General features: G+C 47.7%; 1 long non-coding RNA gene across 3 annotated transcripts in view; it reads right to left on the bottom strand.

The window, feature by feature from the left end:
- The window catches only part of LOC115895523, a 105021-nt gene that overhangs the window by 56151 nt on the left and 21452 nt on the right, over nt 1-27418 (bottom strand). Inside the window, exons 4-5 of one of the 3 annotated variants that reach the window (XR_004055727.1) lie at nt 12287-12442; nt 10527-10997 (exon numbers count right to left, since the gene is read on the bottom strand). The exons of 1 other annotated variant lie outside the window; for it this stretch is intronic. This is a non-coding gene — a long non-coding RNA (uncharacterized LOC115895523). Of the gene's footprint in view, nt 1-10526; nt 10998-12286; nt 12443-21426; nt 22051-27418 lie in introns of those variants that run through there. One more of the 3 variants, XR_004055729.1, reaches the window with a different exon arrangement.

Consider the following 27418-nt stretch of genomic DNA (forward strand, 5'->3'; position numbering starts at 1 on the left):
CCCCAGACTGGGTATTTTATAAAGAAAAGAGGTTTAATCAGCTCACAGTTCTGCAGTTCTGCCAAGCATGGCACCAGCATCTACTCGGCTTCTAAGGAGGCTGCTGGCAGCTTTGACTCATGGCAGAAGGTGAAGGGGGAGCAGGCATATCACATGGCGAGAGCAAGAGCAAGAGAGGGAGAGTGGTGAGAGGCACCACATACTTTTACAACCAGATCTCTGAGAGAACTCACTCACTGTGGTGAGGACAGCACCAAGCCACAAGGGATCCGCCCCCAAGACCCGAACACCTCCCACCAGGCCCCACCTCCAACACGGGTGAGGGGGCGGGCGGGGAGTACATCTCAACATGAGATTTAGAGGGGCTGAACATCCAAACCACATCACCAAGCGTCTCTCACTGCCTCTCATCAGCCTGTGATGCGGGCAACCTGCAGCCTTCGCTGAAGTTGATGGAGGACCTTCGGGAAGGTGGAGCTGCTGCGGCCTGAGGCGGGTGGCCTGAGGCGGGTGGCCTGAGGCGGGTCACCTGGGACTTGAGTGGCAGCAGCACCTGTCCTGCTCAGACCCGCTCCTGACTCACCCCTTCCAAGGCCCTCAGATTTCTCCTGTGGTGAACGCTGACCTGGCAAAGATCCTCCCAGCTTAGCTAAGTTGACCCAGTTTAGCGAAACCCCATGGAGACTTCAACCATAGTACCTTTGGAACCCGACTAGCACCAGGACTCACCAGACTGGCCACCACCTTAGGCTGCTCATGTGAATCCAGACCTCAGATGAAAGGTTAGCTACATGACCCTCACCCTGTACACACACACACATACATACAGTCACGTGCTGCATAAAGACATTTCAGCCAATGGGACTGCACAGATGATGGTGGTGCCATAAGATCATAATGGAGCTGGAAAATTCCTTTTGCCTGGTGACATCATCACTGTCCTGATGTCATGGCCCATTGCTCACCAACCTACTGCACTGCCAGCCCTATAAAAGTCTAGCGCATACAATTATATAAAGTACATTATACTTCATTATGATAATAAATGGCTATGTTACTAGTTTATGGGTTTACCATGTTTTTTTTTTTTTTTTTTTTTTTTTTTTTTTTTTTTTTTTTTTTTGAGACAGAGTCTCGCTCTGTCACCCAGGCTGGAGTGCTGTGGCCGGATCTCAGCTCACTGAAAGCTCTGCCTCCTGGGTTCACACCATTCTCCTGCCTCAGCCTCCCGGGTAGCTGGGACTACAGGCGCCGCCACCTCGCCCAGCTAGTTTTTTGTAGTTTTTTTTTAGTAGAGACGGGGTTTCACCGTGTTAGCCAGGATGGTCTCGATCTCCTGACCTCGTGATCCGCCCGTCTCGGCCTCCCAAAGTGCTGGGATTACAGGCTTGAGCCACCGCGCCCGGCCTTACCATGCTTTTTATTGTTATTTTAGAGTGTACTCCTACTTACCACAAAAAAAAAGAAAAAAAAAAAGGTAGCTGTAAGGTAGCCTCAGGCAGGTTCTTCAAGGAGTATCCAGAAGACATTGTTATCCTAGAAGACGGCAGCTCCCTGCGTGTTATTGCCACTGAAGACCTTCCAGTGGGACAGGACGTGGAGGGGGAGACACTGATATTGATGATCCTGCCCCTGTGTAGCCTAGGCTAACGTGTGGGTTTGTGTTTTTGTTTTTAACAAAAAACTTTAAAAAGCAAAAAAAAAAAAAAAAAGTAAAAATAGAAAAGAGCTTATAGAATAAGAATATAAATATTTTTGTACAGCTGCACAATGTGTTTGTGTTTTAAGCTGAGTATTATTACAAGAGTCAAAAAGTTAAAAATTTAAAGTTGACAAAGTAAAAAAGTTATGGTAAGCTAAGGTTAATTTACTAATGAAGAAAAAGTTTTTAAAATAAATTTAGTGTAGGCCAAGTGCACAGTGTTTATAAAGTCTACAGTCATGTACATCAGCGGTCGGTCTCCAACATTTTTGGCACCAGGGACTGGTTTCATGGAAGATCACTTTTCCACAGACCAGCGCAGGGATGATTTCAGGATGAAACTGTGCCACCTCAAATCATCAGGCGTTAGATTCTCATAAGGAGCTCACAGCCTGGATCCCTCGCATGCACAGTTCACAACGGGGTTTGTGCTCCTATGAGAATCTAATGCTGCAGCTGATCCGACCGGAGGTGGGGCTCAGGCATTACTGATGCCCCCCCGCCGCTCACCTCCTGTGGTGCAGCCCGGTTCCTAACAGACCACGGACTGGTACCGGTCCTTGACCCTGGGCTTGGAGACCCCTGATGTACATCATGTCCTAGGTCTTCACATTCACTCACCACTCACTGCCATTTTTTACCTTTTATATCATATTTTTGTGGTACCTTTTCTATGTTTAGATATGTGTAGACGCATAAACACTGTATTACAGTGGCCTGCAGTACTCAGAACCGTCTCATGCTGCACAGGTTTGCAGCATAGGAGCAATGGACCACACCACACAGCCTCGGTGTGCGGTAGGCTCCACCCACTAGGTTTGTGTGAGTGCACCCCTGTGACGTTCGCACAATGATGAAATCACCTAGGGACGCCTATCTCCAAAGTGCCCCTGTGGCTAGGCTGTGCTGACTGTGTCCTGCCACGGTGAGGGCCCGCCCTCTGACTGTGGGCCCTTGCTCAGGCCGCCTGCAGCTCACATCACAGCTTCAGCCTGGAAGGAAAAACACTCCACGGAAGAAAGATGGACACCGGGGTTGGGTTAAGGTCCAAGTCTGCACGTTAAAGCCTATTTCAAAAAGACTTTCTTCAACGTTTTCCTACACATCCTAGTTCACACCAGCTTTTATGAATGTTCTTAGAGATATGTGTACATGACTAAAATAACCCTTATTTCTTGCCCAGTGAAAAAATCTTGCCCCAAAACACACTTGTAATATTGACAAACTGAGATTCATACTTTGCCACTGATCTAGGAAACTGTAGACAGACTTTCAAAGCAAATGACCTTTTAATATTCAAAAGCATGGCCGTAAATCATTAAACCAAAGTAACTACTACACCCTCCACAATTTCAGTGAGTTCATCTGTGTAATTTGGATGGTCACTCACCTCCACTGTACACAAAGGCAAGGCTGTCTCTTGCCCAGATCAAAGGCATCAGACACCAGAGGCGTCTCCTTAAAAAGAAAACAAGACTTTCACGTAATCTTTAAAGACTCCGGTTGATAAACTTGGCAAGCCTTTCTTCTGTGCACACATGTGACACACACACACAGAGGGATGAATAGAATCTGTGCAGATGGCTGAAAACTTTCTGATCTCTGTCATGAATTGCAAAGGCACCTAGAAATCAATAGACCTCCTCAGAGTATGGCAGTGACTGTTTCCATGAGTTCATTGAAGTGTCCAAGTGGTCATGATTAATGGAGCTGAAGCCTCACCAGGAGGGAGAGGAATATGTCACTTTATCCTGGGAAATGCCTGCAAAATTCCACATCTGCTTAGTTGGACCTTCTTATAAGTTCAGTATTCACCAGAACAATTCTACTGTCAATGCTGAAATCTCAGTAAATATATAGGTCCATTTTCCCACTTTACTCTATAGCCCAAGCCCTAGTACAGGCTAAGTAAGAAATAGTAATGAATGCATTCATTAAAGTTCTTGCTGTTGATCAGAATCCTGAAGGACTTCAAATTCACATGCTGCATACAAGAATCCCTTTCCTGTACCACAAAACAAAAGTGTAAAACATTGGCTGGCACTCTAGTAACCTTAGAATAATGCAAGATTATTTTAAATAAATTCCTACTGTCTTCTTACCACTCATTTAGTTGACAAAGGATTTCCTGCTTTTGATATTCTGATAAATTGAGAAAATCTATTAATTTATTAATTCAATAAGTTTTTTAATACATTCTTTATTGTAGATTATGCTAAGCCCTGAGAAAATAAATATAAAATCTAGCTTCTACCCTTAAAATAATATGGTTTAGTAGTTGCTGTAGAGAAGTAGACCAGCAATTATGGTAAGATGGTGGGATAAGTGGCCAGGACAAATGCTTTGAGTGGCGCAGGGGCTGCAGAGGGAGAGGCCACCCTGGGGGTGGGGAGCAGTGCTCTCTCTCTGCCATTGTTTAGAATTGCCAGAGGAGGGTGATACTAGAAAGCAGATGAACCTCGAGTTGGTTTTAGTTTTTAATCATTGTTTTTTTAATTCTCTGCAAACAACGTACCCCTTAATGCCCCCAACACTCCTAGGCCACACTCCTCCTGGCAGAGGCCAGGGTGAGGCATCTCAGGGGTCCGGGGAGAGGAACATGGACTTGAGCCCCGGCTCTGGGCCAACCTCTCAGAGAGCTAACAGGGATGCCCGGGCAGCTGAGCCCCAGTTGAGATCCTGCATTTCTGGCCATGATTTGAACATTAATCTTAATGTGATGTGGTTTGAGGCCAGGCTGATAAGACCCAGGGACAGTCAGTTAGAAGGTAATGTGACAGAGATGCCACATGGTTCAGAGGGGCACAGAAGAGAGAGGGTGCCCCCCTACATGGGTGGAGGATCTGTATAGATGCCAGGGAGGAGTGAGGTGGAGGTGATCAGTGGGCAGGATGGGAGGCTGGGTCACAGCATGGAGCCGCTGAGGGCCAGGGACACCTGTTGGCACAGAGGGAGCTTGAAGCAGACTGAAAGGGAATGGGAGATGGAGAAGTGGACAAAGGGCCTTTGTACCGTCCTGAGGAACAGGATGAAAATGAGGACTGTACCTTATGCTTCTCTGCCCTAGTGTCTCCCTCTTCAGATTTCAAGCAGGATTCCTAACATATCAAGAAGCATTTCGCAATCTTCCTAATAAATCCACACCACTGAAGAGAATTAAGCAGGTGAGTCTGTCAGGTTACAAACCTTCCTCTGGCTAGACCCAGAGACTGGCTGACAAGGAGAGAGGGTGGGGACAGGGGATTAGGGAACAGGGAGGCCATAGAAACAAAAGGCCATGGGAACAGGGGGTCTTTGTTGACAGGGAAGTCATGGGGACAGGACGCCATGGTGACCAGAGGCCATGGGAACAGGAGGCCATAGTGACCAGGGGCCACAGGGACAGGAAGTCATGGGGAAAGGAGGCCATGGGGACAAGGACATCAGGCACAGGAGGCTGTGGTGACCAGGGGCCACGGGGACAGTAGGTCATAGGAAAGGAGGTCATGGGGACAGGAGGCCATGAGGACGAGGGGTCATGGGGACATGGCTCATGTCTGGTGCAGACCAGAGGGGTGCTGATTGAATTGTGTTTACTGGAGATAAGCTGTAGGGATCCGTATCTGTTGAGATGGTTGGGCATGAGAGTGAGGGAGGACTCTAGGCTGCCCCCAGTTTCTAGCAGGAATGATTTGGATGCAGTTCAGAGGGACAGCAACCAGAAAGAGGATGAGGATTCTGCAGGAAGCGGATAGAGTGACCTGGAGCATGTTGAGTTTGGTGTCAGAGGAGATTGTGCTGCAATTGTCTGCAGAAAGGCTCAGCAAATGTTAGAAGTTGGTGCACAAGCAAAAAGCAATGGGGCAGTCCCACTGCAAGATGTACCATGTGACCGAGAAACAGAAAGGCCTGGGGTGGGAGAGGTGGCAGGAGAGCCTGGAGCTCAGAAGCCAGATAATTTCAAGGAGCAAATGCCCACTGCAGCACAGAACGATAGAAATAAAATGCAAGTCGCCAATGTTCTAGTGGCCACCCTAAAAAGAAAACCAAAACATGAAATCCATTTTAATAATATATTTTGTTCAACCCAATATAGCCAAAATGCTGTGATTTCAAAATGTAATGAAGATCTTAAAGATCAAGATATTTTACATTCTTTTTTTGGAACCAAATCTTGGAAACCCGGTATCAGATTTTACACTTATAGCACATCTCAGTTCAGACACCGAATTTTCATCAGAAATGCTTGATCTGTATTTAGAGTTTATACAATTTACAGTTGAAAAACTACAATCACAGATGCAAGTGGTTCCAATTGTACTTAAAAGTTTTTCAATAACTGAATAAAGTATCTGTTTTTAAGTGTAAAATAATTAAAAATTCTGTTCATTGTACAAATGTACAAATTCCTACAGTTGTAGTGTTCTGTAGCCCTCTGCAAAGCTGGACACGCTATTGAACAGGGCAGTTCCACAGCCTCAAATGAGGCCTCTGGGCTTGACCATGGCGGGATGCCAGGGTCTAGAGCGCTGATGGGGGCACAGCCTGACAGTGGGGGGTGGTTACAGGTTGAGGGGAAGTGGAGAAAATGTCAATGATGTAAATTTCCTGGATATTGACTTTGTAACGAAAGAGATAATAAGGTAGCCACAGGGGACCCCGAATCACAGGAGGTTTATTTTTTTCTAAGACAGGAGAGTGAGACAGAGATTGAAATACAGGTTAATGACTGATGCAGCCTTTGGGGCCTTTATCTGTCTGAAAGCCCTGCTTAGACCAGCATGTGATCATGACGGTGATAACAAGAAAGTTCTGAGTGCTTTCTGTGCATTGCCTATCCTTACTTTATGTGTTGCCTCATTTAATCAACATGTAGCCGTGGAAGGGTAGGCTTTGCTTTTAGAAGAAAAGTAGAGACTGGAGAGATCACTGTGCAGTCACGACTGGACGGACACATCACCCAGTCAGAGCGTAAGCCCTGAGGAGGGCTTGGATGCTGGCGCTGGGGTCCTGGGAGTGACAGGAAAGCCACCCCAGTAATGTTTGCACTGCAGCTTCGCTTTCGATTTATCATGTACATAGCCGATATGACGCAGCTTCTGACACAGGAGCAACGCGGGAGCACAGGAGGAAGGGGGGAGTCACACCCCCGGGGAGGGATTCCAGCACCTCGAAGGGTGTCACCTGAGAGGAGAATTTGAAGACCATCGCTTCACAGTAGGGGTGAGGAATCACCTCTACAATCCTTTTATTTGTCCACCATGACCAAGTCCCGTGCAAAATCCCATGACAGACCTTCTGGTGGATGACTAGAAATCATAAGGAAAGCCTGCTTCCAAACCAACCCTGCAGGGAAACAGCTGCTCACACATGCAGAAAACATGTCTAACCCACTTCAAAGACTCTGTGCATGTCTAACCACCAAAAGGAAAGAATTCTGAAAGGAAAGCCATAAATAAGTTTTTGGGGGAGGGACAGGTTCAGCATTTTTGATCGCTCTGTTGAAAGGCAGAGCTTTCTGCCCCCTTCTTTCTTTTGCTGATCTGGAGCCAATAAAGCTATTGACATAATTTTTTTTTAAGCTGAGTCCTAGAAATGTGTTAGAAAAAACAGTTTGTCCATCTGGAATAGCAATTTTGGTACATGAGAGACAGTGACTTCACCTGACTTGGAGAATTCCACTGCCAGCCAGTTCCCAAAGATTCTGCAAGAGAAGAGGTGCTGGAGGAGGAGCTGGGTCGTAGCGCCAGTTACCCAAGGAGGACCCCAGGTGAAAAAGATTGATCCAAGGCTCACTGCTTCATAGGATCAGATTGGTTCATTCTCTTTTTTTTTTTTTTCTTTTTTTTTGAGAGAGAGTCTCACTGTGTCACCCAGCCTGGAGTGCAGTGGTGTGATCTCGGCTCACTGCAACCTCTGCCTCCTGGGTTCAAACGATTCTCCTGCCTCAGCCTCCCAAGTAGCTGGGATTACAGGCACCCACGACACCTGGCTAATCTTTGTATTTTTTTTTAGTAGAGATGGGATTTCACCATGTTGATCAGGCTGGTCTCGGACTCCTGACCTCAAGAGATCCACCCACCTCGGCCTCCCAGAGTGCTGGGTGTGAGCCACCACGCATTGAAAGTGATGGCAAAAACCTGATTACTTTTGCACCAACCTAATACCATGCACTTGCCTGGTATCAAGCGAAGTTCTGAATGCTTTATATATTTTCCTATTTAAATTCCTTTAAACTTCATAGCTACCCTTGCAGATAAGGAAACTGAGTCCCAGAAAGGTAAAGTAACTTGCCAAATGTCATATAGCTAGTAAGGTGCAGAGCCAGAATTTGAACCTAGGCTCTGAGTCGGCCAAAGTACCTGCTAACCCCGTGTTTTATCTCAACTCAGATGTCCTCTGAGATTGTTCTTGTGTTTAAATCCCTGTGGGCCCAGTGAAAAAGGAACTGACACAATTATGGAAAAGTTGCTCAGATTTTCCAAGCTAAAATTTCACCCAGATTATCCTAATGTATATAAACCTACCATTTTAGAGGTCAGGACTTTACTAAAATAGGACTGGATATTTCCCTAACTTACATTTAAATAAAGTTTTTTCTGCTACCATTTCCAAAGACAGTACAGTGCGGTTTCTTGATCATGAGTCAGAGCTATCCCAGAGCATGAGGAAATAATGTGGTTTCTTTATTAGCTGGGCTCCTGATGAAGGTCCTAGCTGCTTCCAAGAGGAGCCAGGGGAAGAAGTGCACGTTGGCAACACCATAAAGTTTGTGAGTCCAGCAGAAGGCTGAGAGCAGTGGCAATGGGCCTGCGGGGACTTCAGGTGTTATCCACACCTGTGGTCAGGCACCTGTCGTCCTTGAAGAAATAAGTGACCTAACATGTCATTTACACCAGAGCAGGGGCCGTCGCAAAGAACTGATGAAAGAAGCTAAACTTGAGCTTCGGAAAACTGAAGCGCCCACTGCAAAATCCCTCTCTTTGGATCAGTCAGCTTTCTGAACTCCAGATGGCAAATCCCGTTAAATAAACACACCAGAAAGCCTGGAAAAGTCTAGAGCTACATCACATGTCAGAGTAAGTGACACCCACCTCCTGCTTGATGTCCAGAAGCTGCAGAACTGAGCCAGCCTAACACCTAGGAGTCCAAAAGGAAAGAACCAGCTCCTGCTCCCGGATAACAGTCGCCTGGACCTGAGGTCTTCCCCACTAGTGAGAAACCTGACAGGGACCCCAGGCTGGGCTGCTGGGGTTTGAGATTGATAGCAAATCCCAAATGTGCCTGCTTCTTAGAGTTCTGTGCACTTCTCAGCTTCTTTGTAACCATAGCCAGTTCCGAGTCATGTCCTTGTTCCTGGAGCTTTCGCCCAAAGTCCCAGCTATAGGAGGATGGAAATCTTGAAACTTGCTGAGATGCCTCCTTGAGTTTTGTGGGGGGCAACCCAGCTTGCAACGGCAGGACTATAAAAATGAGGTAGAGAAAGGAAGTGGTATTTATCAAGTACATACTATGAGCCAAGTTTTTTTCATACATGATCCCATTTAATCGTTAAAACCTTACAAGGCAGTGTTATTATCCCTGTGTACAGATTAGGAACAAAAAACAGAAAAAAGCAGCACAGCTTCAAGCTGTCAAGTGGTAACCTGAACCCAGCCTGGTTGACTCCCAAGCCTGACTCCAAAAACTGTTGGTATCATTGATAGCAAATCCTAGAACCTGAGAGCTGGGAGAGGTGTCAGAGATGGGGTGACCCAACCCTTCAAACTCAGGGGGAAGAAACAGCATCCCAAGAGCTAAAGCCACGTGTCCAAAGCCACAGTGACATTTGTTCACCGTGTTAGCATGCTGCTGTGAAAGCTGGTAAATTAAAACATCGCGCGTATATTGGTCACAGTTTCCGTGGGTCAGAAGTCCAGCCACAGGGTGGCTCAGTCGGCTGTTTGCTTAGGGTCCCACAAGGTCAAAATCAAGGTGTTGGCAGGGCTGTGTCCCTTTCTGGAGGCTCCAGGAAGGATTCCACTTCCAAGTTCATTTATGTTGCTGGGAGAATTCACATCCTTATAGCTACAGGGTGTAAGTCCCAATTTCTCCACTGGTTCCAGGCCTTTTCAGCTCCTTGGGGCCACCTGCATTCCTGGACTCAGTGCCCCTCCCTCTGCAAGCCCCCAACAGCCCATGGAGCCTTCTCACCTTTCCATCCCTCCCACCTCTCCTTCAGCCCCACCTCTCAGACTCCAGTGAAGAGAGTTCTTTGCTTTTGAGGGCACATGTGATTTAGCAGGGCCTGCCCAGATAATTCAAGATAATCTCTCTATTGTAAGGTCCATACCTTTCATCACATCTGTAAAGTCCTCTTCCCATGCGACGGAACACAGTCACAGTTTCCAGGGGTGAGGGACCGAACATCTTTGGGGGACCATTCTGCTGCCCACATGGTAGCTTTAACCAAAGCTAGAGAGGGTTATAAAAGCAGAATGAAAGTGTTAAGCCACACAAATCAGGCACGGCCTGTGTCAGGAATCTCACAGCTTCCAGCTAGAGGCTGTATCAGCCACGGGGACATTTTTTTCCTATTCCCCGCCACTCTTGCAGAGCAAGGGAGAACCATGGCCCACTTGGCTTTTCTGGATGCTCCAGGCCTGTTTTGGGAGCATGCCTGAGCCCTTTTGTGAGGACGTCTGCGGATCCTCAGAACATCAACAGACGGATGTGCAAAAGTAAATACCAAAAGCTTATTGCAAAATATTCATTCATATGTTAATTTATTCAGTTATTCAGTAAACATTTATGGAGAGCCTACTGCAAGCAGGCAATGTGAAAAAGGTCTGTGGATGTGCAACAACTCTGAATTATTCATAAGGCAGCTTCCTTGCCTGGTATGAATAACTGAATTGACCACATTTGGGCCTTCGCAACAATCAGCATTCACACGGTGCCTTTACACTGCAGATCCCTCCAGGGCAGGGCTGGGGCTGGTGGCAAAGTGGCCAGCCTTGCTTCTCAGGTGGATGGAGGTCGGTACTAGAGATGACCCGCCTCTACAAACAAGGGTCAGGGGACCTGCAGTTGTTGTTATCATGCATTCAGGGCCCCGTGCCCTGTCGCCGTCAAAGCAGGGGAGTCTCATGAAAACAATTGTCAAGCATGACACGTGCCAGGCTCCCTCAGCGAGGCCAGCAAGGATGTTCTTCTTGGGGCAAATGTAGTGGACCCTCAGTTCCTACCCCACCAGAGCTCTTGGCTTCCATAGTTCAGAGCCAGGCAGCACCTTCAGAGCATCGGCTCCTCTCCAGACCGACTGACATGCAAAAATCTGAAATGATCCCAACAACAGCTGATGGAGTGTTCGCTTTTCAAAAAGACCCGGCATTCACTAGCAAGCATCTTCAAATAGCAGGCTTTCTTTCAATGTGGGTCCATCATTTAGTGACCGATTCAGACATTTTTTTTAAGACCGAGTTGCTCTGTCTTCAGGCTGACTCTCAGGCTGGAGTGCAGTGCGTCATCTTGACTCACTGCAACCTCCACCTCTTGGGTTCAAGCAATTCTCCTGCCTCAGCCTCCCAAGCAGCTGGAACTACAAGTGCACACCACTCTGCCCAGCTAATTTTTTTGTATTTTTAATAGAGACGGGGTTTCACCATCTTGTCCAGGCTAGTCTCCAACTCCTGACCTCAAACAATCCACCCGCCTCGGCCTCCCAAAGTTCTGGGATTTGATTCAGACTTTTAAAACTGAAAGAGGCCTTGCAGTCCAAACTTTTTCCTTTAAAACAAGAAGAACAGGCCTCAAAGAGGCAGCGGGTCTCGCCCAGGATCACAGCCAGTTGGTGCCAGCAGGACTAAAACTCAGAACCTCTGAGCACCGCCCTCTCCCATCTCTCCACCCTGCCTCCCACAGCAATGCTTACAGAACACAGTTTATAAAAGGATAAGCGCATGCATCGGGTGTAGCACATCCCGAGCTACGGCCAATACACCCATCACTTCACACAGCACGAGGACGCTGGCTGAGAGCTGAAGAACGGGGTTCTCATCCAATTCTACACTGCAAATTGTGTGACCCCAGGTAAACTGTTCAGCTTCTCTGGATCTCATTTCCCTCATATGTGAAATGAGCCTTGACCAACTGGCATTTAAAGCCCTTCCCATCTCCAGTATCCATGACTCAATGTAGGAGGCCATGCGGGGTTAGCCACATCCAGGAGTACAGCAGAAATGTGGAAGGGTTTGGCCTGAGAGATGCTGCTTTGATGTGTGTGGTGCAAGGCGTGAGGCTGGAGTGGGGTCTGCAGAGTTGGAGTACAGGAGCACTGGCAGGTGAGGAAACCCCCTTCCCAATCTCCAGAGGCTCGCTGTGAGAGGCAGAGAGCTGGCAGGCTAGGCGGATCAGATCGAATCGAATCTTGCAGGAAGCAAGGCCTACCCATGCCTCTCACCCCTCCCACTCTGCAGCAATCACCATCCCAGTGGCTTCTGCAAATGGGACACTGCAAGGCCTCTCCAGTCACCACTATCCCCTGTTAGCAATGCCTTCCATCCTAGCCAAGAGGGAACGAGGAGGGTGACTGTGTTCTGAGCCATTGCACTTATTTTTTTTTACCTGAGGCAAAAGGCAAGGAGAGCAGAGAGCTGCCTGGAGTCCAGCGGGCCTCAGCTCTGCTTTCCTGGAAGCACCATTCTCCCTCCTCAGCCCTCTCCATGACAGAGAGAGCACTGGATGTGCCAGGAGGGCTCTGCACTTGACCTTCACCTCCACCTCAGGAGAAAGAGAAGACAGATATGATTCACATTTTATAAATGAGGGAACAGAGGCTCTGCAAAGTGACCTTGCAGTCCTGCACGCCATCACAGGACACAGTTAGGAGGGTGGCACAGGCTGCCCTGTGAGAAGACCGTGTGAGGTGTAGAGGCGGCTTCCACAAATGGCAGAGGACCCCAGCAAGGATGGTAGGAAGACACTCTGCGCCCAGCACTGTGCACAGTGCACAGTGAGAAAACGCCGACAACTCAGTGAGAAAAGCACGTCCAAGACTCGCAAGGCTGGCAGAGGAAGGAATGAAGCCCTAGCTGGCTGAAGCCGCACCACAGGGCCCGTCAGTTCAGAGAAGCTCAGGAAGGGAGAAAGCCGGTAAGGGCTCCGTGGCCCCACTTCCCATCTCACTCACCATCGCAACACCGTTTGCTTGGCAAAAATAGGTGTGTTCGATCTCAAGATAATAATAAATGTTGTCCAAAGACAGAAAAAAGGAGCCAAACCCCAGATGTTTTCATTCTGTGGGGCAATATTATGGTTTCCACTTTCACATCTGCCCTCTGTGTAGAAAAACAGAGCAGGGAAGAGGGTGCAGACAGGACTTCTCGCTCTCATTTCTTTCCAGCTACTATTGTGGCTTTTATCCTCCATGGTAGACTTGAAATTCCACCGGCACAGGTGGTTACTCTGATCTCTCCCAGCAAGAGTTAAGCACATAAAAAGGAAACCACCTCTGAAAAGCAGCAAAACTCTCGAGTTAAGAACCAAAATATTTAGAAAGGCAACCTCTCAAAAAATGTTTTAAGCATATTCAACACATGGAAATTCCCATGTCAAGAACAAAGGTGCTCAGCCCAGTGAGAATGTAGAGATTAGCAGGGAACGGGAAGGGGGCCAGTGCTCAGGAGGGAAACAGCTCCGAGACACTCCTGTGCCCGCCTAGTGGAGTCACCAGGGGCTCGGGGCATGCCTGGGTCTTCATCGTGTCCTAACGACACCCAGAATCGAGGTTTCCCGGTGCAATGTGACGGTGTAGCTCTGAGCATAAGCACAGGCCTGCTGCACAGGTCACATTTGGAGGAACCCAGGGAAGGAGCCCCCTCCCAGGGGAACTGGGTAAGGATGGGAGGCACCTGTTTGCAGGTTATCTGGCCCTGGCCCATTATTTTACCTGAGAAGGGAGTGAATAGCCTGAGATCACCGTGGGGCTTGGTGACAGGGTGGGGACCAGGACTCAGAGCTTTGCACTCCTGGTCCAGAGATGCATCTGCAACTGTCAGCAGAAAAGCTGATGCTCTGCCACTTCCGCTGCAGACCCGGGAGGTTTTCCTCTGTCTCCCCACCATTTCCTCCGCGGATGCCCCCTGGCTTCTGTTCTCTCCTCTCTCCACCCGCTCTGCTTCACGTCCGTGGCCTGGGGACAGCTATTTCTGTGGCCTGTGCTAGGCAGGGTGAGCGTGATGTGGGCAGGAGGAGTTATGTAGGGAGCTTTAAAGGAAGAGAGGGGCTGTGAGGTTCCTGGGTCTGGCTGATTCCACAGCGTTTGATTAACTGCTGGTCATGCAGTTCCCCACTCAGAGCTGCCTCCAGTGGGCCGTCCCTCCCTGCACAAGGTCATCACTCCCAGAAATGCCATGTCCCTCCCAGGACATCCAGGCTCTGAAGGAGGCCGCCTGTGTACTCCCTTCCTTGGGGACTCCAGGTGAGCGGTTTGCCCCATGGAGACACAGCCTAGGCCTGGCAGAGGCATCCTGCAGGTGGACCAGCTGGGGTGAGGGCTGCGGAGGCTGCACCTCCCACTTGGATTGTCTCACTCGGTAACTCATGAGGCAGGATTTTTATTTCTTTTTTTTTTTTTTTTTTTACTACTCACTGGATTCTAACAAAAACTAGGGAGGAATGACAGTTTTATCAGCATGCAGCTGGAATGTCTGATTGTCAGTTTTAAAAGTCAACACCTATTTACGAGGTGAGGTTTAACCTCTATGGAATTTGTACAGTGTATGGATTTGTAATCCTTGATCCTCAGAAAATACGAATGTCTGTGTGACTTTAGACTACATAGGCAGATGCCATCTTTTTGATCATCTGGACGTCCATTTAGACAAACTTGAGTGAGTGACTGAGTGAATAAAGTATTTCCAGTTCTGTTTATTTTAATCCACTCTAATCCTAGCTTTTTAGAGGATATTACATAAAATTATCTCAACTCATGTCAAAATGAAATTAACTTCAAATCTAATTTTAAAAATAAATGTGATAGAACTTTTTATTGGTAGCAATCCATAAAATCGACTATGTTAATGGAGTATGTATGTTCATGTCTAACTGCGTATTCTCATCTTTGCGGCTACTTGGTTGAAACTGGGGACCGTATCTTTATGTCTACAAACTACTCAGAGGTATGGAGAATAAGAATGAGCCACTGCCTAATGAGTGAACTTCCCTGAGCATCTCCTGGGTAAGACAGGGCTTTCCAAACGACATCCAGGGACACTTCCATTCCGAAAAGCACTTCCTGCTGTCCGCTGCGGAGACAGGACTCTTTCCTCAGCAGCCTGGCTCTGGAGACAGAGTTCCACGGGATGTCAATATGTTTTACTTTAAAAATATTTTAAATATAAGAAAAGTTCTACAGACAATAAGTTCGGAGAATGCTTGATTCAACAAAGGATATCAGCTTTGTTTACATAAATTGACATACTACCTGGTCAACTCCCATCCCCTCGTGATGTCACTTTCAAGAACCTCTGGGTAAACTGAGTTATAGCTCATCTGGCTACAGCTTGGCTGACAGCAGAGCCCCAGATTATCCAAAGCAGTCTTTCCTATGCCAAGGGAGAGGTCGGCTTTGGAATGCAACCTGAGACATGCAGATGTCTGAAACCTCTGCGGCATGATCATTCTCTCTTCCTTTTCCTCCTCCTCCTTCTCTCTCCCTGTCTTTTCACCCCAATCACGAATCCCAACAGCTTGCCCCCTTGGCCTCTCTGTTAGCAACTGAGCATCTAAGTAAACAGTGTGGTTGCAGCAACTGCAGATAAACCAAAACCTAGGTGCTCCATGCACAGAAGCATAGAACAATGAAGCAGAGATTTAATCTTGGTTGTAGAGGTTAAGAAATTAAAAGAAAGCTAATTTGCTCACATCAACATTTAGTCAGGGATTATTGCTCTGTGAAGGTGGTGAGAGTGTGTGGGTGTGTGTGCCTGTGTGTGTGTGTGTCTGTGTGTGTTACATATGCAAGCTGCATTAAGATGATTTCAATCATTCTAATAAAAACTGACAAGACCAATTGGCTAGTTTGGTGTCTCCCAACTTCCCACTGCCTGGCTGTCTTAGTCCAATTCCCACAACCCAAACACCTCCCCCAGGTCCACCTCCAACATCAAGGATCAGATCTCAATATGAGGTTTTAGGGGTCAAAGATTCAAACTACAGCACTGGCATCCCATCTAGCACCTATGTCCATCTGAGGCTGAATGATCCAGCTGTCATGTGGGTTAACTCCCCAAGCCCCTTGTGTGGCCCTCTTCCTAGTGTACAGGTGCTAGACTCTGGAGCAGTGCCCATGGTGCAGAAGTGCAACCCCCAGCCCCAGGTGTTTGCCACCCCCCCAGCTGGCATCTGAGCAGGAGAGGAATCTGAGGCAGGAGGCCTGGTAACTCGGTTTGGAGGTCAGTCTGTCCCCAGGGCTTCTCTCTGGCACACAAGTCTGACATATCAGACCCTCCTCTGGACACGCTGGACAGTTTTTCCATTTGCACTGTTGGTTTTGTTCCCCTTTTTGTGTGCACAATGATAGGCTATCATTTCAGAGCCTGCCAGTGCAGGACAGGGTGGGGTCTCTTGAACTGTTTTATCTGTTTCTATTGTGAGCCTCCCCGGCTCCCACCCTCTGCCCATTGCTTAGTGCCAAGCACCCCAGGAAGACCAACCCAGGGCTTCACAGAATGGGTCCGCACCTCGATGCCAGAGCCCTGCGATGACTTCGTGCTTTGGAAGACAGCCACATAAAGCGTAAACCCAAAAACAACAGATGACACTTCAGGAGCTGGCCTTGCCGAGGCCTGTGCAGCTTCCCGCAAGGTGCTCAACTCACGGGCTTGCCTGCTACTCCGAGGAAGGGGCACTGAGCAAGTGCTGCTGCAAGAATTGCCTGGCATCCCCGCCCCCGTCATTCATTCATTCACTCATGTATTCATCCGCTCAACACAAAACATCCTCTAGATGTTTCCGTATAGCAGATCATAGAGGGACAGACGGGGGTAGGTGAGGAGGAAGGATGATGCTGGAGGAGTACTAAAAACTTTAGACTAGGAAAAACGTGCTCTCCCTCTCCTTGTCCCCCACCCCGTGAGAGCATTAGGACAAATACTTAATGCATTCGGGGCCTAAAACCTAGATGACAGGTTGACAGGTGCAGCAAACCACCGTGGTACATCTACACCCATGTAACAAACCTGCACATTCTGCACGTGTATCCCAGAACTTAAAGTAAAACAAAAAAGTTTTAAATAGTAAAAAACGAATGCAGTCCACTCCCACGAACAAGGAAGCGTTTTAAGAGCAGTACAACATAAAGATGTATCAGTAAGAACACTGTTACTACAACAACGAAAAGATAGAAGGCAAAGAGTCTAAACTTCCCACAGTAAGGGATTGGCTGAACGAGACACAGTAAGCACGTGTGCACCGTATAGCCGAGAAAATGAACAAGTATAGTTCAGTGTGCAAGGACAGCAAAGACCCCAAAGGAGCATCAGGAAGCAAAAAGACAGATGGACACTGAAATCAGCCCACTCTTCTTTAACAAAAACAAATACAGATTCAAGTCTACGCTTTCAAATGCAGTGAAAATTTCTGGACGGATAAACAAGAAACAGTTCACATTCTTTAAAGAATTGAAAGGAAAAAAAAAAACTCTTGACCTGGAAATCTATACCCAGAAAAAAAAATCTCTCAACAATGAAGGCAAAATAAAACCTTTTTCGGACATATAACAGCTGAAGGAATTCACCTCCAGCAGAGTTGCACGACAAAAAGTGTTTAAGGAAATTCTTTAGGCAGAGGAAAATTATACCAGGTGGAAATCTAGATCTACACAAAGAAATGAAGAGCACCCAGAATAGAAAAATAATCTCGATACCATTTTGTAATCATTTTTCCTACAGAAACTCACACTTTGCTCTCCTTTTCTCTTCCTGTATCCCAAAGTAAGATGGCTCATGCTGAAGTTTAAGGAATTTCATAAAAATATTAGTCAATGTTAATATTATTGAATATCACAAATCTAACACTCATAGCTCAGAGCAGTTACTCATTAAATGTAGGAGGAAGGATGGAAGGAAAAAGAGAGGGAGAGAGACAAGGGAAAGAGGAAAGAAGAAAAGAAAGAGGAAGACAGGAAGCAGGGAAGGAAGGGAGAGAGGGAGGGAGGGAGGGAGGGAGGAAGGGAGGGATGGAGGGAGGAAGGAAGGGAGGGAGGGAGGAAGGGGGAGAGGAAGGAAGGGTGGGAGGGAGGAAGGAAGGAAGGAAGGAAGGAAGGAAGGAAGGAAGGAAGGAAGGAAGGAAGGAAGGAAGGAAGGAAATTTTTATTTCTCATCTTTTGCTGCAACATTTCCCTTTCCCTTGCATAAACCGCTGCCTCCCTGCCCCGCTCTGAAGAGTGCTCATCCAGCCATCATCTCCTGGGACCGTGGGAGAAAGTAAGAATGAGGCTTTACATTCTGGCTTTCCAAGGCTGTGGCCTCCATTCTAAGGACTTACAGGATATTGAACCAACCACCCCCAAAAGGGAGCACTTTGTTCAATAACTGCAAGACCAAACAGCAAGTCTCTAAAGCCCACAGAAACATTTCTACACCCTGCACAGGGCTTACACCCTGCACTGGGCTTGCAGTGATGACAGGCTCAGTGCATTCCTCCCAGGCTTCCTTGAAATTAAATCATGTGCAGCATATTTACATTCTGCCCCCCAAATCTTGCCGCAGGCCAAAGAACCCTGATCTAGCCTGACTGGAATGAGCCCTCATTAATACCCTGCATCCTCACAGTGGCACAGGGTCCCGGGAATGTGCCCTTCAGTAGGCTGAGCTACACACTGTCAAGACAGCCCAACAATCTCATGACAAATTAGTCCAAACAATTACCTAGCACTGTGTAAACAACACCAAAAAAAATATTCTGGCAGCGTTTTTTTTCACTTGTTACCGGTCAACATGCCCTGTGGATCTTAGGTTTTATCTTCACCATGCAAAAAGGATCCAAGACTACAGTCAGCTCAGTCAAACAATTGTCCATGTTTGTATAGATGAAAAATAACCCTTGCCAGAACTTCTCACGCTTCAAGTTGCTGTGGTGAACAGATACTGATACAAAGTACAGTATCAGTGCAGATACCGATACAGATACAGATACAAAGACGGATGTCTAGAGAGTCTTAAAGATTGGTCTTTTGTCCCAGCGGGAGTGAGTCCTGTCCCCACTGGTGGCACGAGTCCCACTCTGACGTGTCTGGGAGCAGGTTATTAGGAGCCAGGTCATCATGGGTCTTGTGTGTGCTTGTGGCTGAGGAGGGACCCTCAGCAGGACAGAAGGGGCCCTTGGAGCTGACCTTCCTCAGGCCAAAATAAACAGGCTCTCTGTGGTCATTATTTTAATTAGATAATTTAATCGGTCTTGACATGCTTTCTATACACAGGCAAGAGCACGCCCAAACTGCTGCTGGGTCTGTGATATGGGAAAAGGTCTGATTTTTCCAGTGACTCCTGGATATAAAAATAAAGAAAAGGGGAGGAAGAGCTGTATTAATTCTTTTCCCTTCATGCAGTATCACTGAATTTTTTCCAGAGGTCTAATGAAGAAAACAATCCTCCAAACCAATTTTTTCAAGGAAGTTATTCATTTTTCCAAATCTTCCTAAAACACCATGATTGCAGAAGACCCTTTGTCCCACAGACTCCCCTGTGTGAAGGCTGGTCTCCATGAACTAGTTCAGCCCCAGTCTATGCTTTCTAGGGGGAGGGAGCAGGGAGAAGGGGAAAAGGGCTGAGAGAAGAGAGGGGAAGTGGGGAGCAGGGAGCACAAAGTCATGATGCTTTAGTGTTTAGAAAAACATAATTAAGTAAAAGAAAATACACATTTAAACAAGTTTCTGCTTCTTTTCCAAAGCAACAAAATACTCCTTTCGGCAAAGGGATTAGAGAAATGCAGGGTCCATGTTTAAATTCCAGGAAGACTTTGTTTCTGCTCATCCAAAATTTTTTTCTTTCCTGGAGGGTGGGCCCTAGACTTGGCTTCCCCAGAGGCAGTTTCGGGACATTTTGTAGGCCTGGCTCCCTCTCCCCCAGGCTGCTCCCAGATGTTCCCCAAAGGAGACATGCTGGTCACCAGCTTAACACTTCCTTCTTACTCTGGAAGCACGAGCTCAATTGTTCTTTACCCAGGCAACAAGAGCCCTGGACTCACATTTGCTTTCTTCCTGCTATAAACTCTTAAAATCCCTGTTACAAAATAAAGTCACCCCTACAAATCTGTATCAGTTATTCCCTCCTGATTCCTTCCTTCAGGGTAGCTCCCAGCAAATGAATGGCATCTCCATGGAACAGGCTGTCCTCTTACAAAAAGGCCCCAGCAAACCAGAAGAGATTATGGAAAACCCCAAAGACACAGGTCTGGAAGAGAAAGAAGCAAGTCTCCTGTCTTTCTGTTCCTGATTAAGACCCACTGCCCTGTCCAGCTGCTGGCACGCAGCCCTAACCAGGCTGACGACACCCACCATCATGAGGACAGTTCGATGCGGGGATTAAACTACAGACTATGACACTTGGCACTCAGTTTGCGGTGGGCTTTGTCCTGTGCTGGTCCTTGCTATTACTATTGTAGGTTTCACATTCATGTACTCTTCTCAATTAAGAAACATCCATGAAATCTCCTCCCATCTCATTTGCCTGCCGAAAGCCCACCCAAACAGAATGATAACAAAGAGGGTGCTGTTCCCCTGTAAGGCACTCTCTAGGATTTGGCTTGGAAAAGTAAATTCAGTGTAGTGATACCTTCATCATTAAAACAAAACAAAACCAAAAAAAAAGTCTACTCTTTTCTTCTTCAATCACATTATACCAGGATTTTGAGGTTCTATCAACCCACTTGGAAATGAGGAAATGGGGACAATGTAGCCTCATCCTTGCAAGCTGCTTTAACAGCAACAGCGAGGCTCCTACATGCAAGCGTCAGAAGCTCGCTGTCCACTGAACTCTGCTGCTTTCCCAAGAAGTTTAGTATCTCGAGGGAAACATCTCGGGGCGCGTCTGGGGGAAGTGAAGACAGCATCCAGAAAGCCCAGCCCCACACTTCAAAGCAGACTTCCCAACTCTGAAAAGAACGAAGTTTCCTTCTTTCCCACGTCTTTGCCATGCTAAATATAAATCCATCTCGGTTTACATTATGCTGCCTCTAATTGAATCTCATTCTTCGTGTGTTTAATTCAGAAACAATAAGCCATCCTGAGTGGCTCGCCGGGAAGCTTGCCACCGCGGCCAGCCTCGGTTCCCAGCAAGCATCCTGAGGGGACGAAGGGACGAGGGGACATGGCTGGCCCTGCCCACAAGGGCTCGCTGCACATCGCAGGGACACATCTGGGTTTAAAAGGTAAAGACACAAGGACGGTCCAGTTGTAGGAAACCCATCCACATAATGCCCACACTAAGGAGCCAAAGAGAAAGCTTAATACCCAGTAGGTGCTGAAGAGGGCTGACGAGCATTAACCCTTCATTCTTCATTGGCTGTAACCAAAACGTCGTAAGTAAAACAGGAGCCCATGGTACTTCCTCAGCACGACAAAATTCATCCCTCAGATCTAAAGCCAACATTAACTTGCCATCCATGGTGGAATTTCAGAGACACTTCATGGAAGGTCGGAAGCAAGATAAAGCTGTTGCTATCACCCCTGTTATTTATTATACTGGAAAATATAAAAAGGGAAAGAAGGGGGGAGTATAGGAAAATTGTCATTGTTTGTAGATGATATGATTATATACCAGGAAACCCAGGAGAATACACTGAAAACAAATGGAATTAGAATTTGGTAAGAATCTGGCTATAAATTCATTTCTAAAAATGTCACTAACTCTCAGAAGTCTTAGTTTATAATTCAGTATAGTTTTCTTTCATTCATTTGGCAAATACTAAGCACCTACTATGTGCCAGGTGGCATTTCTGGATGCTCCATATACAGCAGAGAAGAAAGACTGCAGACCAAGTGCGGGATTCAGAGACAGAGGAGGGACTGCTGATTTTGTAGGAATAACAGAGAAGTCCTTTCTGAAGATCTGACCTTATATGAAGTCCTGGTGAAGCGGAGACATCAGGCAGATACAGAAGGACATCGGGGCTGCTAGGTGGGCTTGGGAAACAGCTTGGGGGAAGGACAGGGCATCATCCAGAGATGAGGCCAGAGGTCACCAGGGATCCTTCAGGCTTGGGAGGCCACCAGGAAGGCCGAGGCTTTTACTCTTGAGAGGGTGTTCAGCAGAGGAAGCATGATCTGATGTTCCTTCATCAAAACGGCACAGGATACAGTGAGACACCACCTCACATTAGGAGAGCTACTATCAAAAGAAAGAAAATATCAAGTGTTGGTGAGGATTGCTTCTGTTGCTATTGCTTCTAGTGTCTTCATCATGAAACCTTTGCCTGAGGACAGGATTGTTAAGCTGTCCTTACAGTGCTATGAACCACTCCAGTTTGTGAGGTTTTGGCTCCATGATTGCAATGCTTAACTGATCCGTAGACAGGAGCCAGGCTGTGTCCTTAACTCAAGGTGGAAGCTCAGGTGAGAGCCAATCCTTTCCAGGGCCACCATCTCTGAGGTCACTGCTGGTTCAGATCATTGCAACATCTTCCAACTCAAAGCCAAGCCCAGAGTTTCTGTGACTCTCCGTTTTCCATCTGATGTGGTTTTTGAAAATACAACTAATCCTTAAAGAGCATCTCTTGTTTCAAACCACAGCTCAAGGCTCTTTTCCAGGAAGGAGAACAAGCCCTGCTCTGAACTTCCTCCTCCCTCTTTCATCTTAAGGACCAGTTAACTTAATTCACCACCCAACTGAGCCTCGGTGGAAGAACAGAGGAAATGGAAAGTCCTCAGAGAAAGACCTGCCTTATAGAACTGTCCATGTCACCCTCCTTCCCTCCCCCTTGCAGAGGTCCTGAGTCACAGGCTGTAAGCTGTCTCGTCCTGAATGCATCCCAGGCCAGGCTCAGGCCTCACTGCCCCCTACAAATGTTCTTGCCCATTCTAGCTCTGGACTTCTAAATTCTATGAAGGGAGGAGTAGCCGTTTCCAGTAAAAGGAGGAAATAAAAGCAACATTGGCTGATGGGCAGGGAACAGCTAAGAATGATCACCCTGAATCCTCACATATATCCGTCTTCAGATATTTGCTCTGAAAAGACATATTTCCCCCATAAAGTGGTTCCACGCCATTTCTCACAGCACATGTGATGATTAATCAGATAATTCTCAACTTAAAGCCTTTGTGCACAGTCACAGGAAGTGACTTTTTCCAACGTTCTATTTGTATGCAGTGTAGTTCATAAAAGAGTTTAGGAAATGCCACCCCAAAATATACCACTCTGAGGGCACACTGAAATCACTCTTGGCAATTTCTTCAAACCAAGGGTACTTGGGGAATAGCAGATGCAGGAAGGGGCTTTCTCCAAGCTCCTTGTTTCTACCCAAAGACAGATCTTCCAAAGGAACTCAGATGTCATGAACCCCTCCCCAGGAACCCCATCCACCAGGCAAGAGGGAACTCAGAGCACAGCAGAGCAAACTGGAGGTTCACGCCACCCAGACAGACTTTGCCGCAGACAAAGGGTTAAAGTCATTTAACCTCCCCTAAGTTGTCTCCCTTCCCCTTCTTGCCCCCTATGAAGAGCATATATAAGCTTCTAGATCTCACGACAGGGAAAGTTTTCCCTCCCCTCCACTTACAAATGCAAAGCATTGTCCAGAGTTCTCAGCGGCCTAGTTGCAGCCACACCCAATCCTGCTGCACCAGCCAGCCTGAGCATCCTGCAGTCTCTTCATCAAGTGCCATGAGAGTTGAGCGAGCCCGAGAAGGCGGCAGGAAGTGTGAGGCTTAGGTGCCACCCAGAACTCAGAGACCTCCACCCACACAGCCCACCAACGCTGTCATCCACAATGAGTGCTGTATGACAGTGTGGCTACCATGTACTAAGCAACTGAAACGTGCCCTGCATTGCATGAGGCCCTTCACGGTAGCACATTTTACCCTCACAACAACTCTATGATGTAGATCCTTCTGCTTTTCAGATAATCTCCGAATGCTCCACATAGGATGCTGGTTGTGACACTATGGCACGGCAGGCATCCCACCTGGATCCCTGAATTGTGTCACTCCTGAGACCTAGGTATCTCTGGCCCCAGAGAACGGGCTGATGGAGTGGGTCTATCTAAGCCTAAGTAGTACAGGAAATAAGAGAAAACTCATCCTAAAGAACAAAAGAACCAACGTAAATATCTATGGCTAAAAGAAATGGGTCAGACTCACGATGGAAGATGACTGTGTGCACTGAGGACACTGCCAAGGGCCTTCCAGGCTTGCTGGCCCAGGCTGAGGCCCTGCTGATGCACACCTGGGGGAGGAAACAAACAATTGCAGAACTGCTCTCCTAAGACGCCCTTGGGCCATAAGCATGGCCACCGTGCGTCAGTGGACTGGCTCTGCGGGGCAGCATGCTGATGGTTCCCTGATAGCCACAGATGGGGCGTGACGGCGAGGTCGACACATCCACGGCCCTGAGCAGCAGGTGCTGTTAGGTATCAATGGCCTGTCCCAGAGCAGGATGACGTGGAAGAGAAGAGGCTCAGAATTCATTCAAAATCTTTGAGGCCAAGGGCCTGGGCCATGTATCTGAGATGTCCAGATGCTTTACTGAGTATTTTCTTTCACTTGCGTCATTTCACTGAGCCAGGACGGCTAGACACTGGGCTGCAGCAGACAAAGGACGCCAGACTCAAAGGCGTTTGGTGTCACCTGCCTCCCAGAGACAGGGTCTTCAGGTTCACTCTGTTCACCTGAGGGGTCCTTCCATGGCCCTTGTGGGCAAGTTCCCCAATAACTTGATTTTTTTTTTCTACTTACATTTTACTGTCACTCCCAGCAAAACTCAGTCTGGCTCAGTTCTCCAGGCTGTACACGTGGCCACGGTGGCCCCCAAGCTTCTCTGAGGCTCAACAGTAGCATTTCTCTGCTAGGCTTAGCCAACTAGGTATTTAGTTTCACCAAAATAACTCACTCATTTCTTTTTGTAGTAGCTTTAGGGGTACAAATAGTTTTGGGTTACACGGATTAATTGTATCCTGGTGAGGTCTGCACCTATCACCTGAGTAATAGATATTGTACCCGGTATGTAGTTTTTCAGCCCTCACCCCACTCTCTTCTCCCCAATTCTGAGTCACTAGTGTCCACTGTACCATTCTGTTTGTCTTTATGTTAGCATAGCTTAGCTCCCAGTTCTAAGTGAGAACAGGTAGTATTTGGTTTTCCATTCCTGAGTTACTTCACTTAGAATAACAGCCTCCGGTTCCATCCATGTTGCTGCAAAAGGCATTATTCCATTCTTTTATACTGCACATCTCTTTAGACAATGCCTTCCAAATTTCTCTTCAACATACAGCTCTGTTTTTCTTATGATTACAAAGATAACACATTCAAACAACACAGAAAAGAAGAAAAAGGAAAGTCAAGACCACCCGAAATCCCATTTGCTCATCATGAACTGTACAAATTGTGCAATACCAAACCAGTATTTCTGGTGTCTGCCACACTGATGGGCCCAAGGGGGCAGGTGCGATTTTGCCCCGGCTCTGCTAGCTCATCTCTGTGGAGCAACACATATGGGCTGCGTGTCCATGGGATGGGGACCAGGCAGGCGCGAGGAGCCATGGGGACTTCACTGCACTGGCTGTGCTGCTGTCTATGCTTTGACTTAGAATTGAGGCTTGCGCCTGCAAACCTTCTTTGGGCACATAGAATAAATAAGTAGCAAAGGGAAGGTATTATTGTATGACCCTGACCGGCCTAATTCCCGGAGCCTGCTTCCTCCCCTGTGTCATTTCCCGTCCTCCCCGCATACCTACCTCTGCCCAGTCAAGACTGACCTTTGACAGTGATCACTCAGCTCCTGACAAACTTTCACTGAGACAGAATTGGCTTAGTATCTCCTAAACCAAAACGATTCTGCAGGAACAACAGGGTGTCAGCACTAAGCAGTGCGGTCCAGGCGGGGAAGTTCAGGGACTTGAATCCCAGGACAAGCAGACCTGGCAGGAAATCACCCCTGACCAGGACCAGCGCGCTCAGGCTCAGGATCCCAGTCAGCAGAGCGATGAGGTCCCAGGAGCAGTTAAATGAAGCAAGGCTTTAGTGTGGCCTGTGAATTCTGTGTACTCTCCTAGAGAGTATGCTTTTACACACATGACTTCGCCACAATTCCCAGAGCCGGCGCCGGATGAATGGAAGGCAGGGAGGGTGGGCTCGCGGAAAGGAGGGGCATCCTGATGCTGGGAAGGAGGTAGAGTCACCGCTGGTGATGTGGGGAGAGGCCTGGCCCTGCCACCACTCTGTGTGCTGCGGCCCTCCCGGAGTGAATGGGAAGATTAAAAGGCACATAGTCCTGGAGGAGACCTACACAGGACACAGCCAGCTGCTATCTTCCGGAAGGGGGTCACTTCTCGGGGGGGGGAGCCTTGCGGCTCCTAGGATTTGGCAGACTCAGAGTCGCAGATTAGTGCAGGGGAGGGCTACAAGGCGTGCGAGGGGGCGGTGAGTGTGGAGTCGCTGGGGCACTGCGTTTCCTGAGAAAGGCAGGAAAACCTGGGAAACGCTGACTCCTCTCACCTTCCATATCAATTCCTTGTGAAATGCTGTCAGCTCCCCATCCCACTATAATGTGAATCCCTCTCTGCAGCCATTCTCTCTGCCCAGGCCACCATCCCCTCTCACCTAGGTTAAAGCACAGCCTCCTCCCTGGCCTCTGGCCTCCAGCCTTGTCGCTCTCCAATCCATTCTCCCTATTGCAGCCACAATCATTTATGTATTTATTTATTTATTTATTTATTTAATGCCATCTACCCTGTGAAATGCCACCAAAGTGGCTTCCCTTTGCTCTCAGGAGGACATGCAGACCCTGCAGCTTGTCCTACAAAGCCCTCACCACCCCTCCCCTACCTGCCCCTCCATTTCCACCCTCACCCTGTCCTGACTCACCTGCAATGCTCCTGCCCTGCGCCATGGCCCCAGCTCCTCCTAGCAGGCATCTGTCCCTCACCTCTAGCCCTCACACCAGCTACTCCTGTTCCCTTCTCCTAGACCACCTGTGATGGTTAATACCTAGTGTCAACTTGATTGGATTGAAGGAGGCAAAGTCCTGATGCTGGATGTGTCTTTGAGGGTGATGCCAAACGAGATTAACGTTTGAGTCAGTGGCCTGGAAAAGGCAGATCCACCCTCAATCTGGGTGGGCACCATCTAATCAGCTGCCTGTGCAGCCAGGATATAAAGCTGGCAGAAAAATGGGCAAGGCTAGACTGGCTTAGCCTTCTAGCCTACATCTTTCTCCCTGCTGGATGCTTCCTCCCCTCAAACCTCAAACATCAGACTCCGAGTTCAGTTTTGGAACTCGGACTGGCTTCTTTGCTCCTCAGCTTGCAGATGGCCCATTGTGGACCTTGTGACCAAGGCAGTCAATACTACTTGCTAAACTCCCATATATATATATGTGTGTGTGTGTGTGTGTATACATATATGTGTGTATGTGTGTGTGTGTGTATATATATATCCTATTAGTTCTGTCCCTCTAGAGAATCCTGACTAATACACCATCTTTCTCGCTTTTCACCTTGCCTATTCTTGAAGGAGCTGAAAAGTCACTGACTGTTGCATTCCTT

The sequence above is a fragment of the Rhinopithecus roxellana genome, chromosome 21 (assembly GCF_007565055.1).
Source record: "Rhinopithecus roxellana isolate Shanxi Qingling chromosome 21, ASM756505v1, whole genome shotgun sequence".
Classification (NCBI taxonomy): Eukaryota; Metazoa; Chordata; class Mammalia; order Primates; family Cercopithecidae; genus Rhinopithecus; species Rhinopithecus roxellana.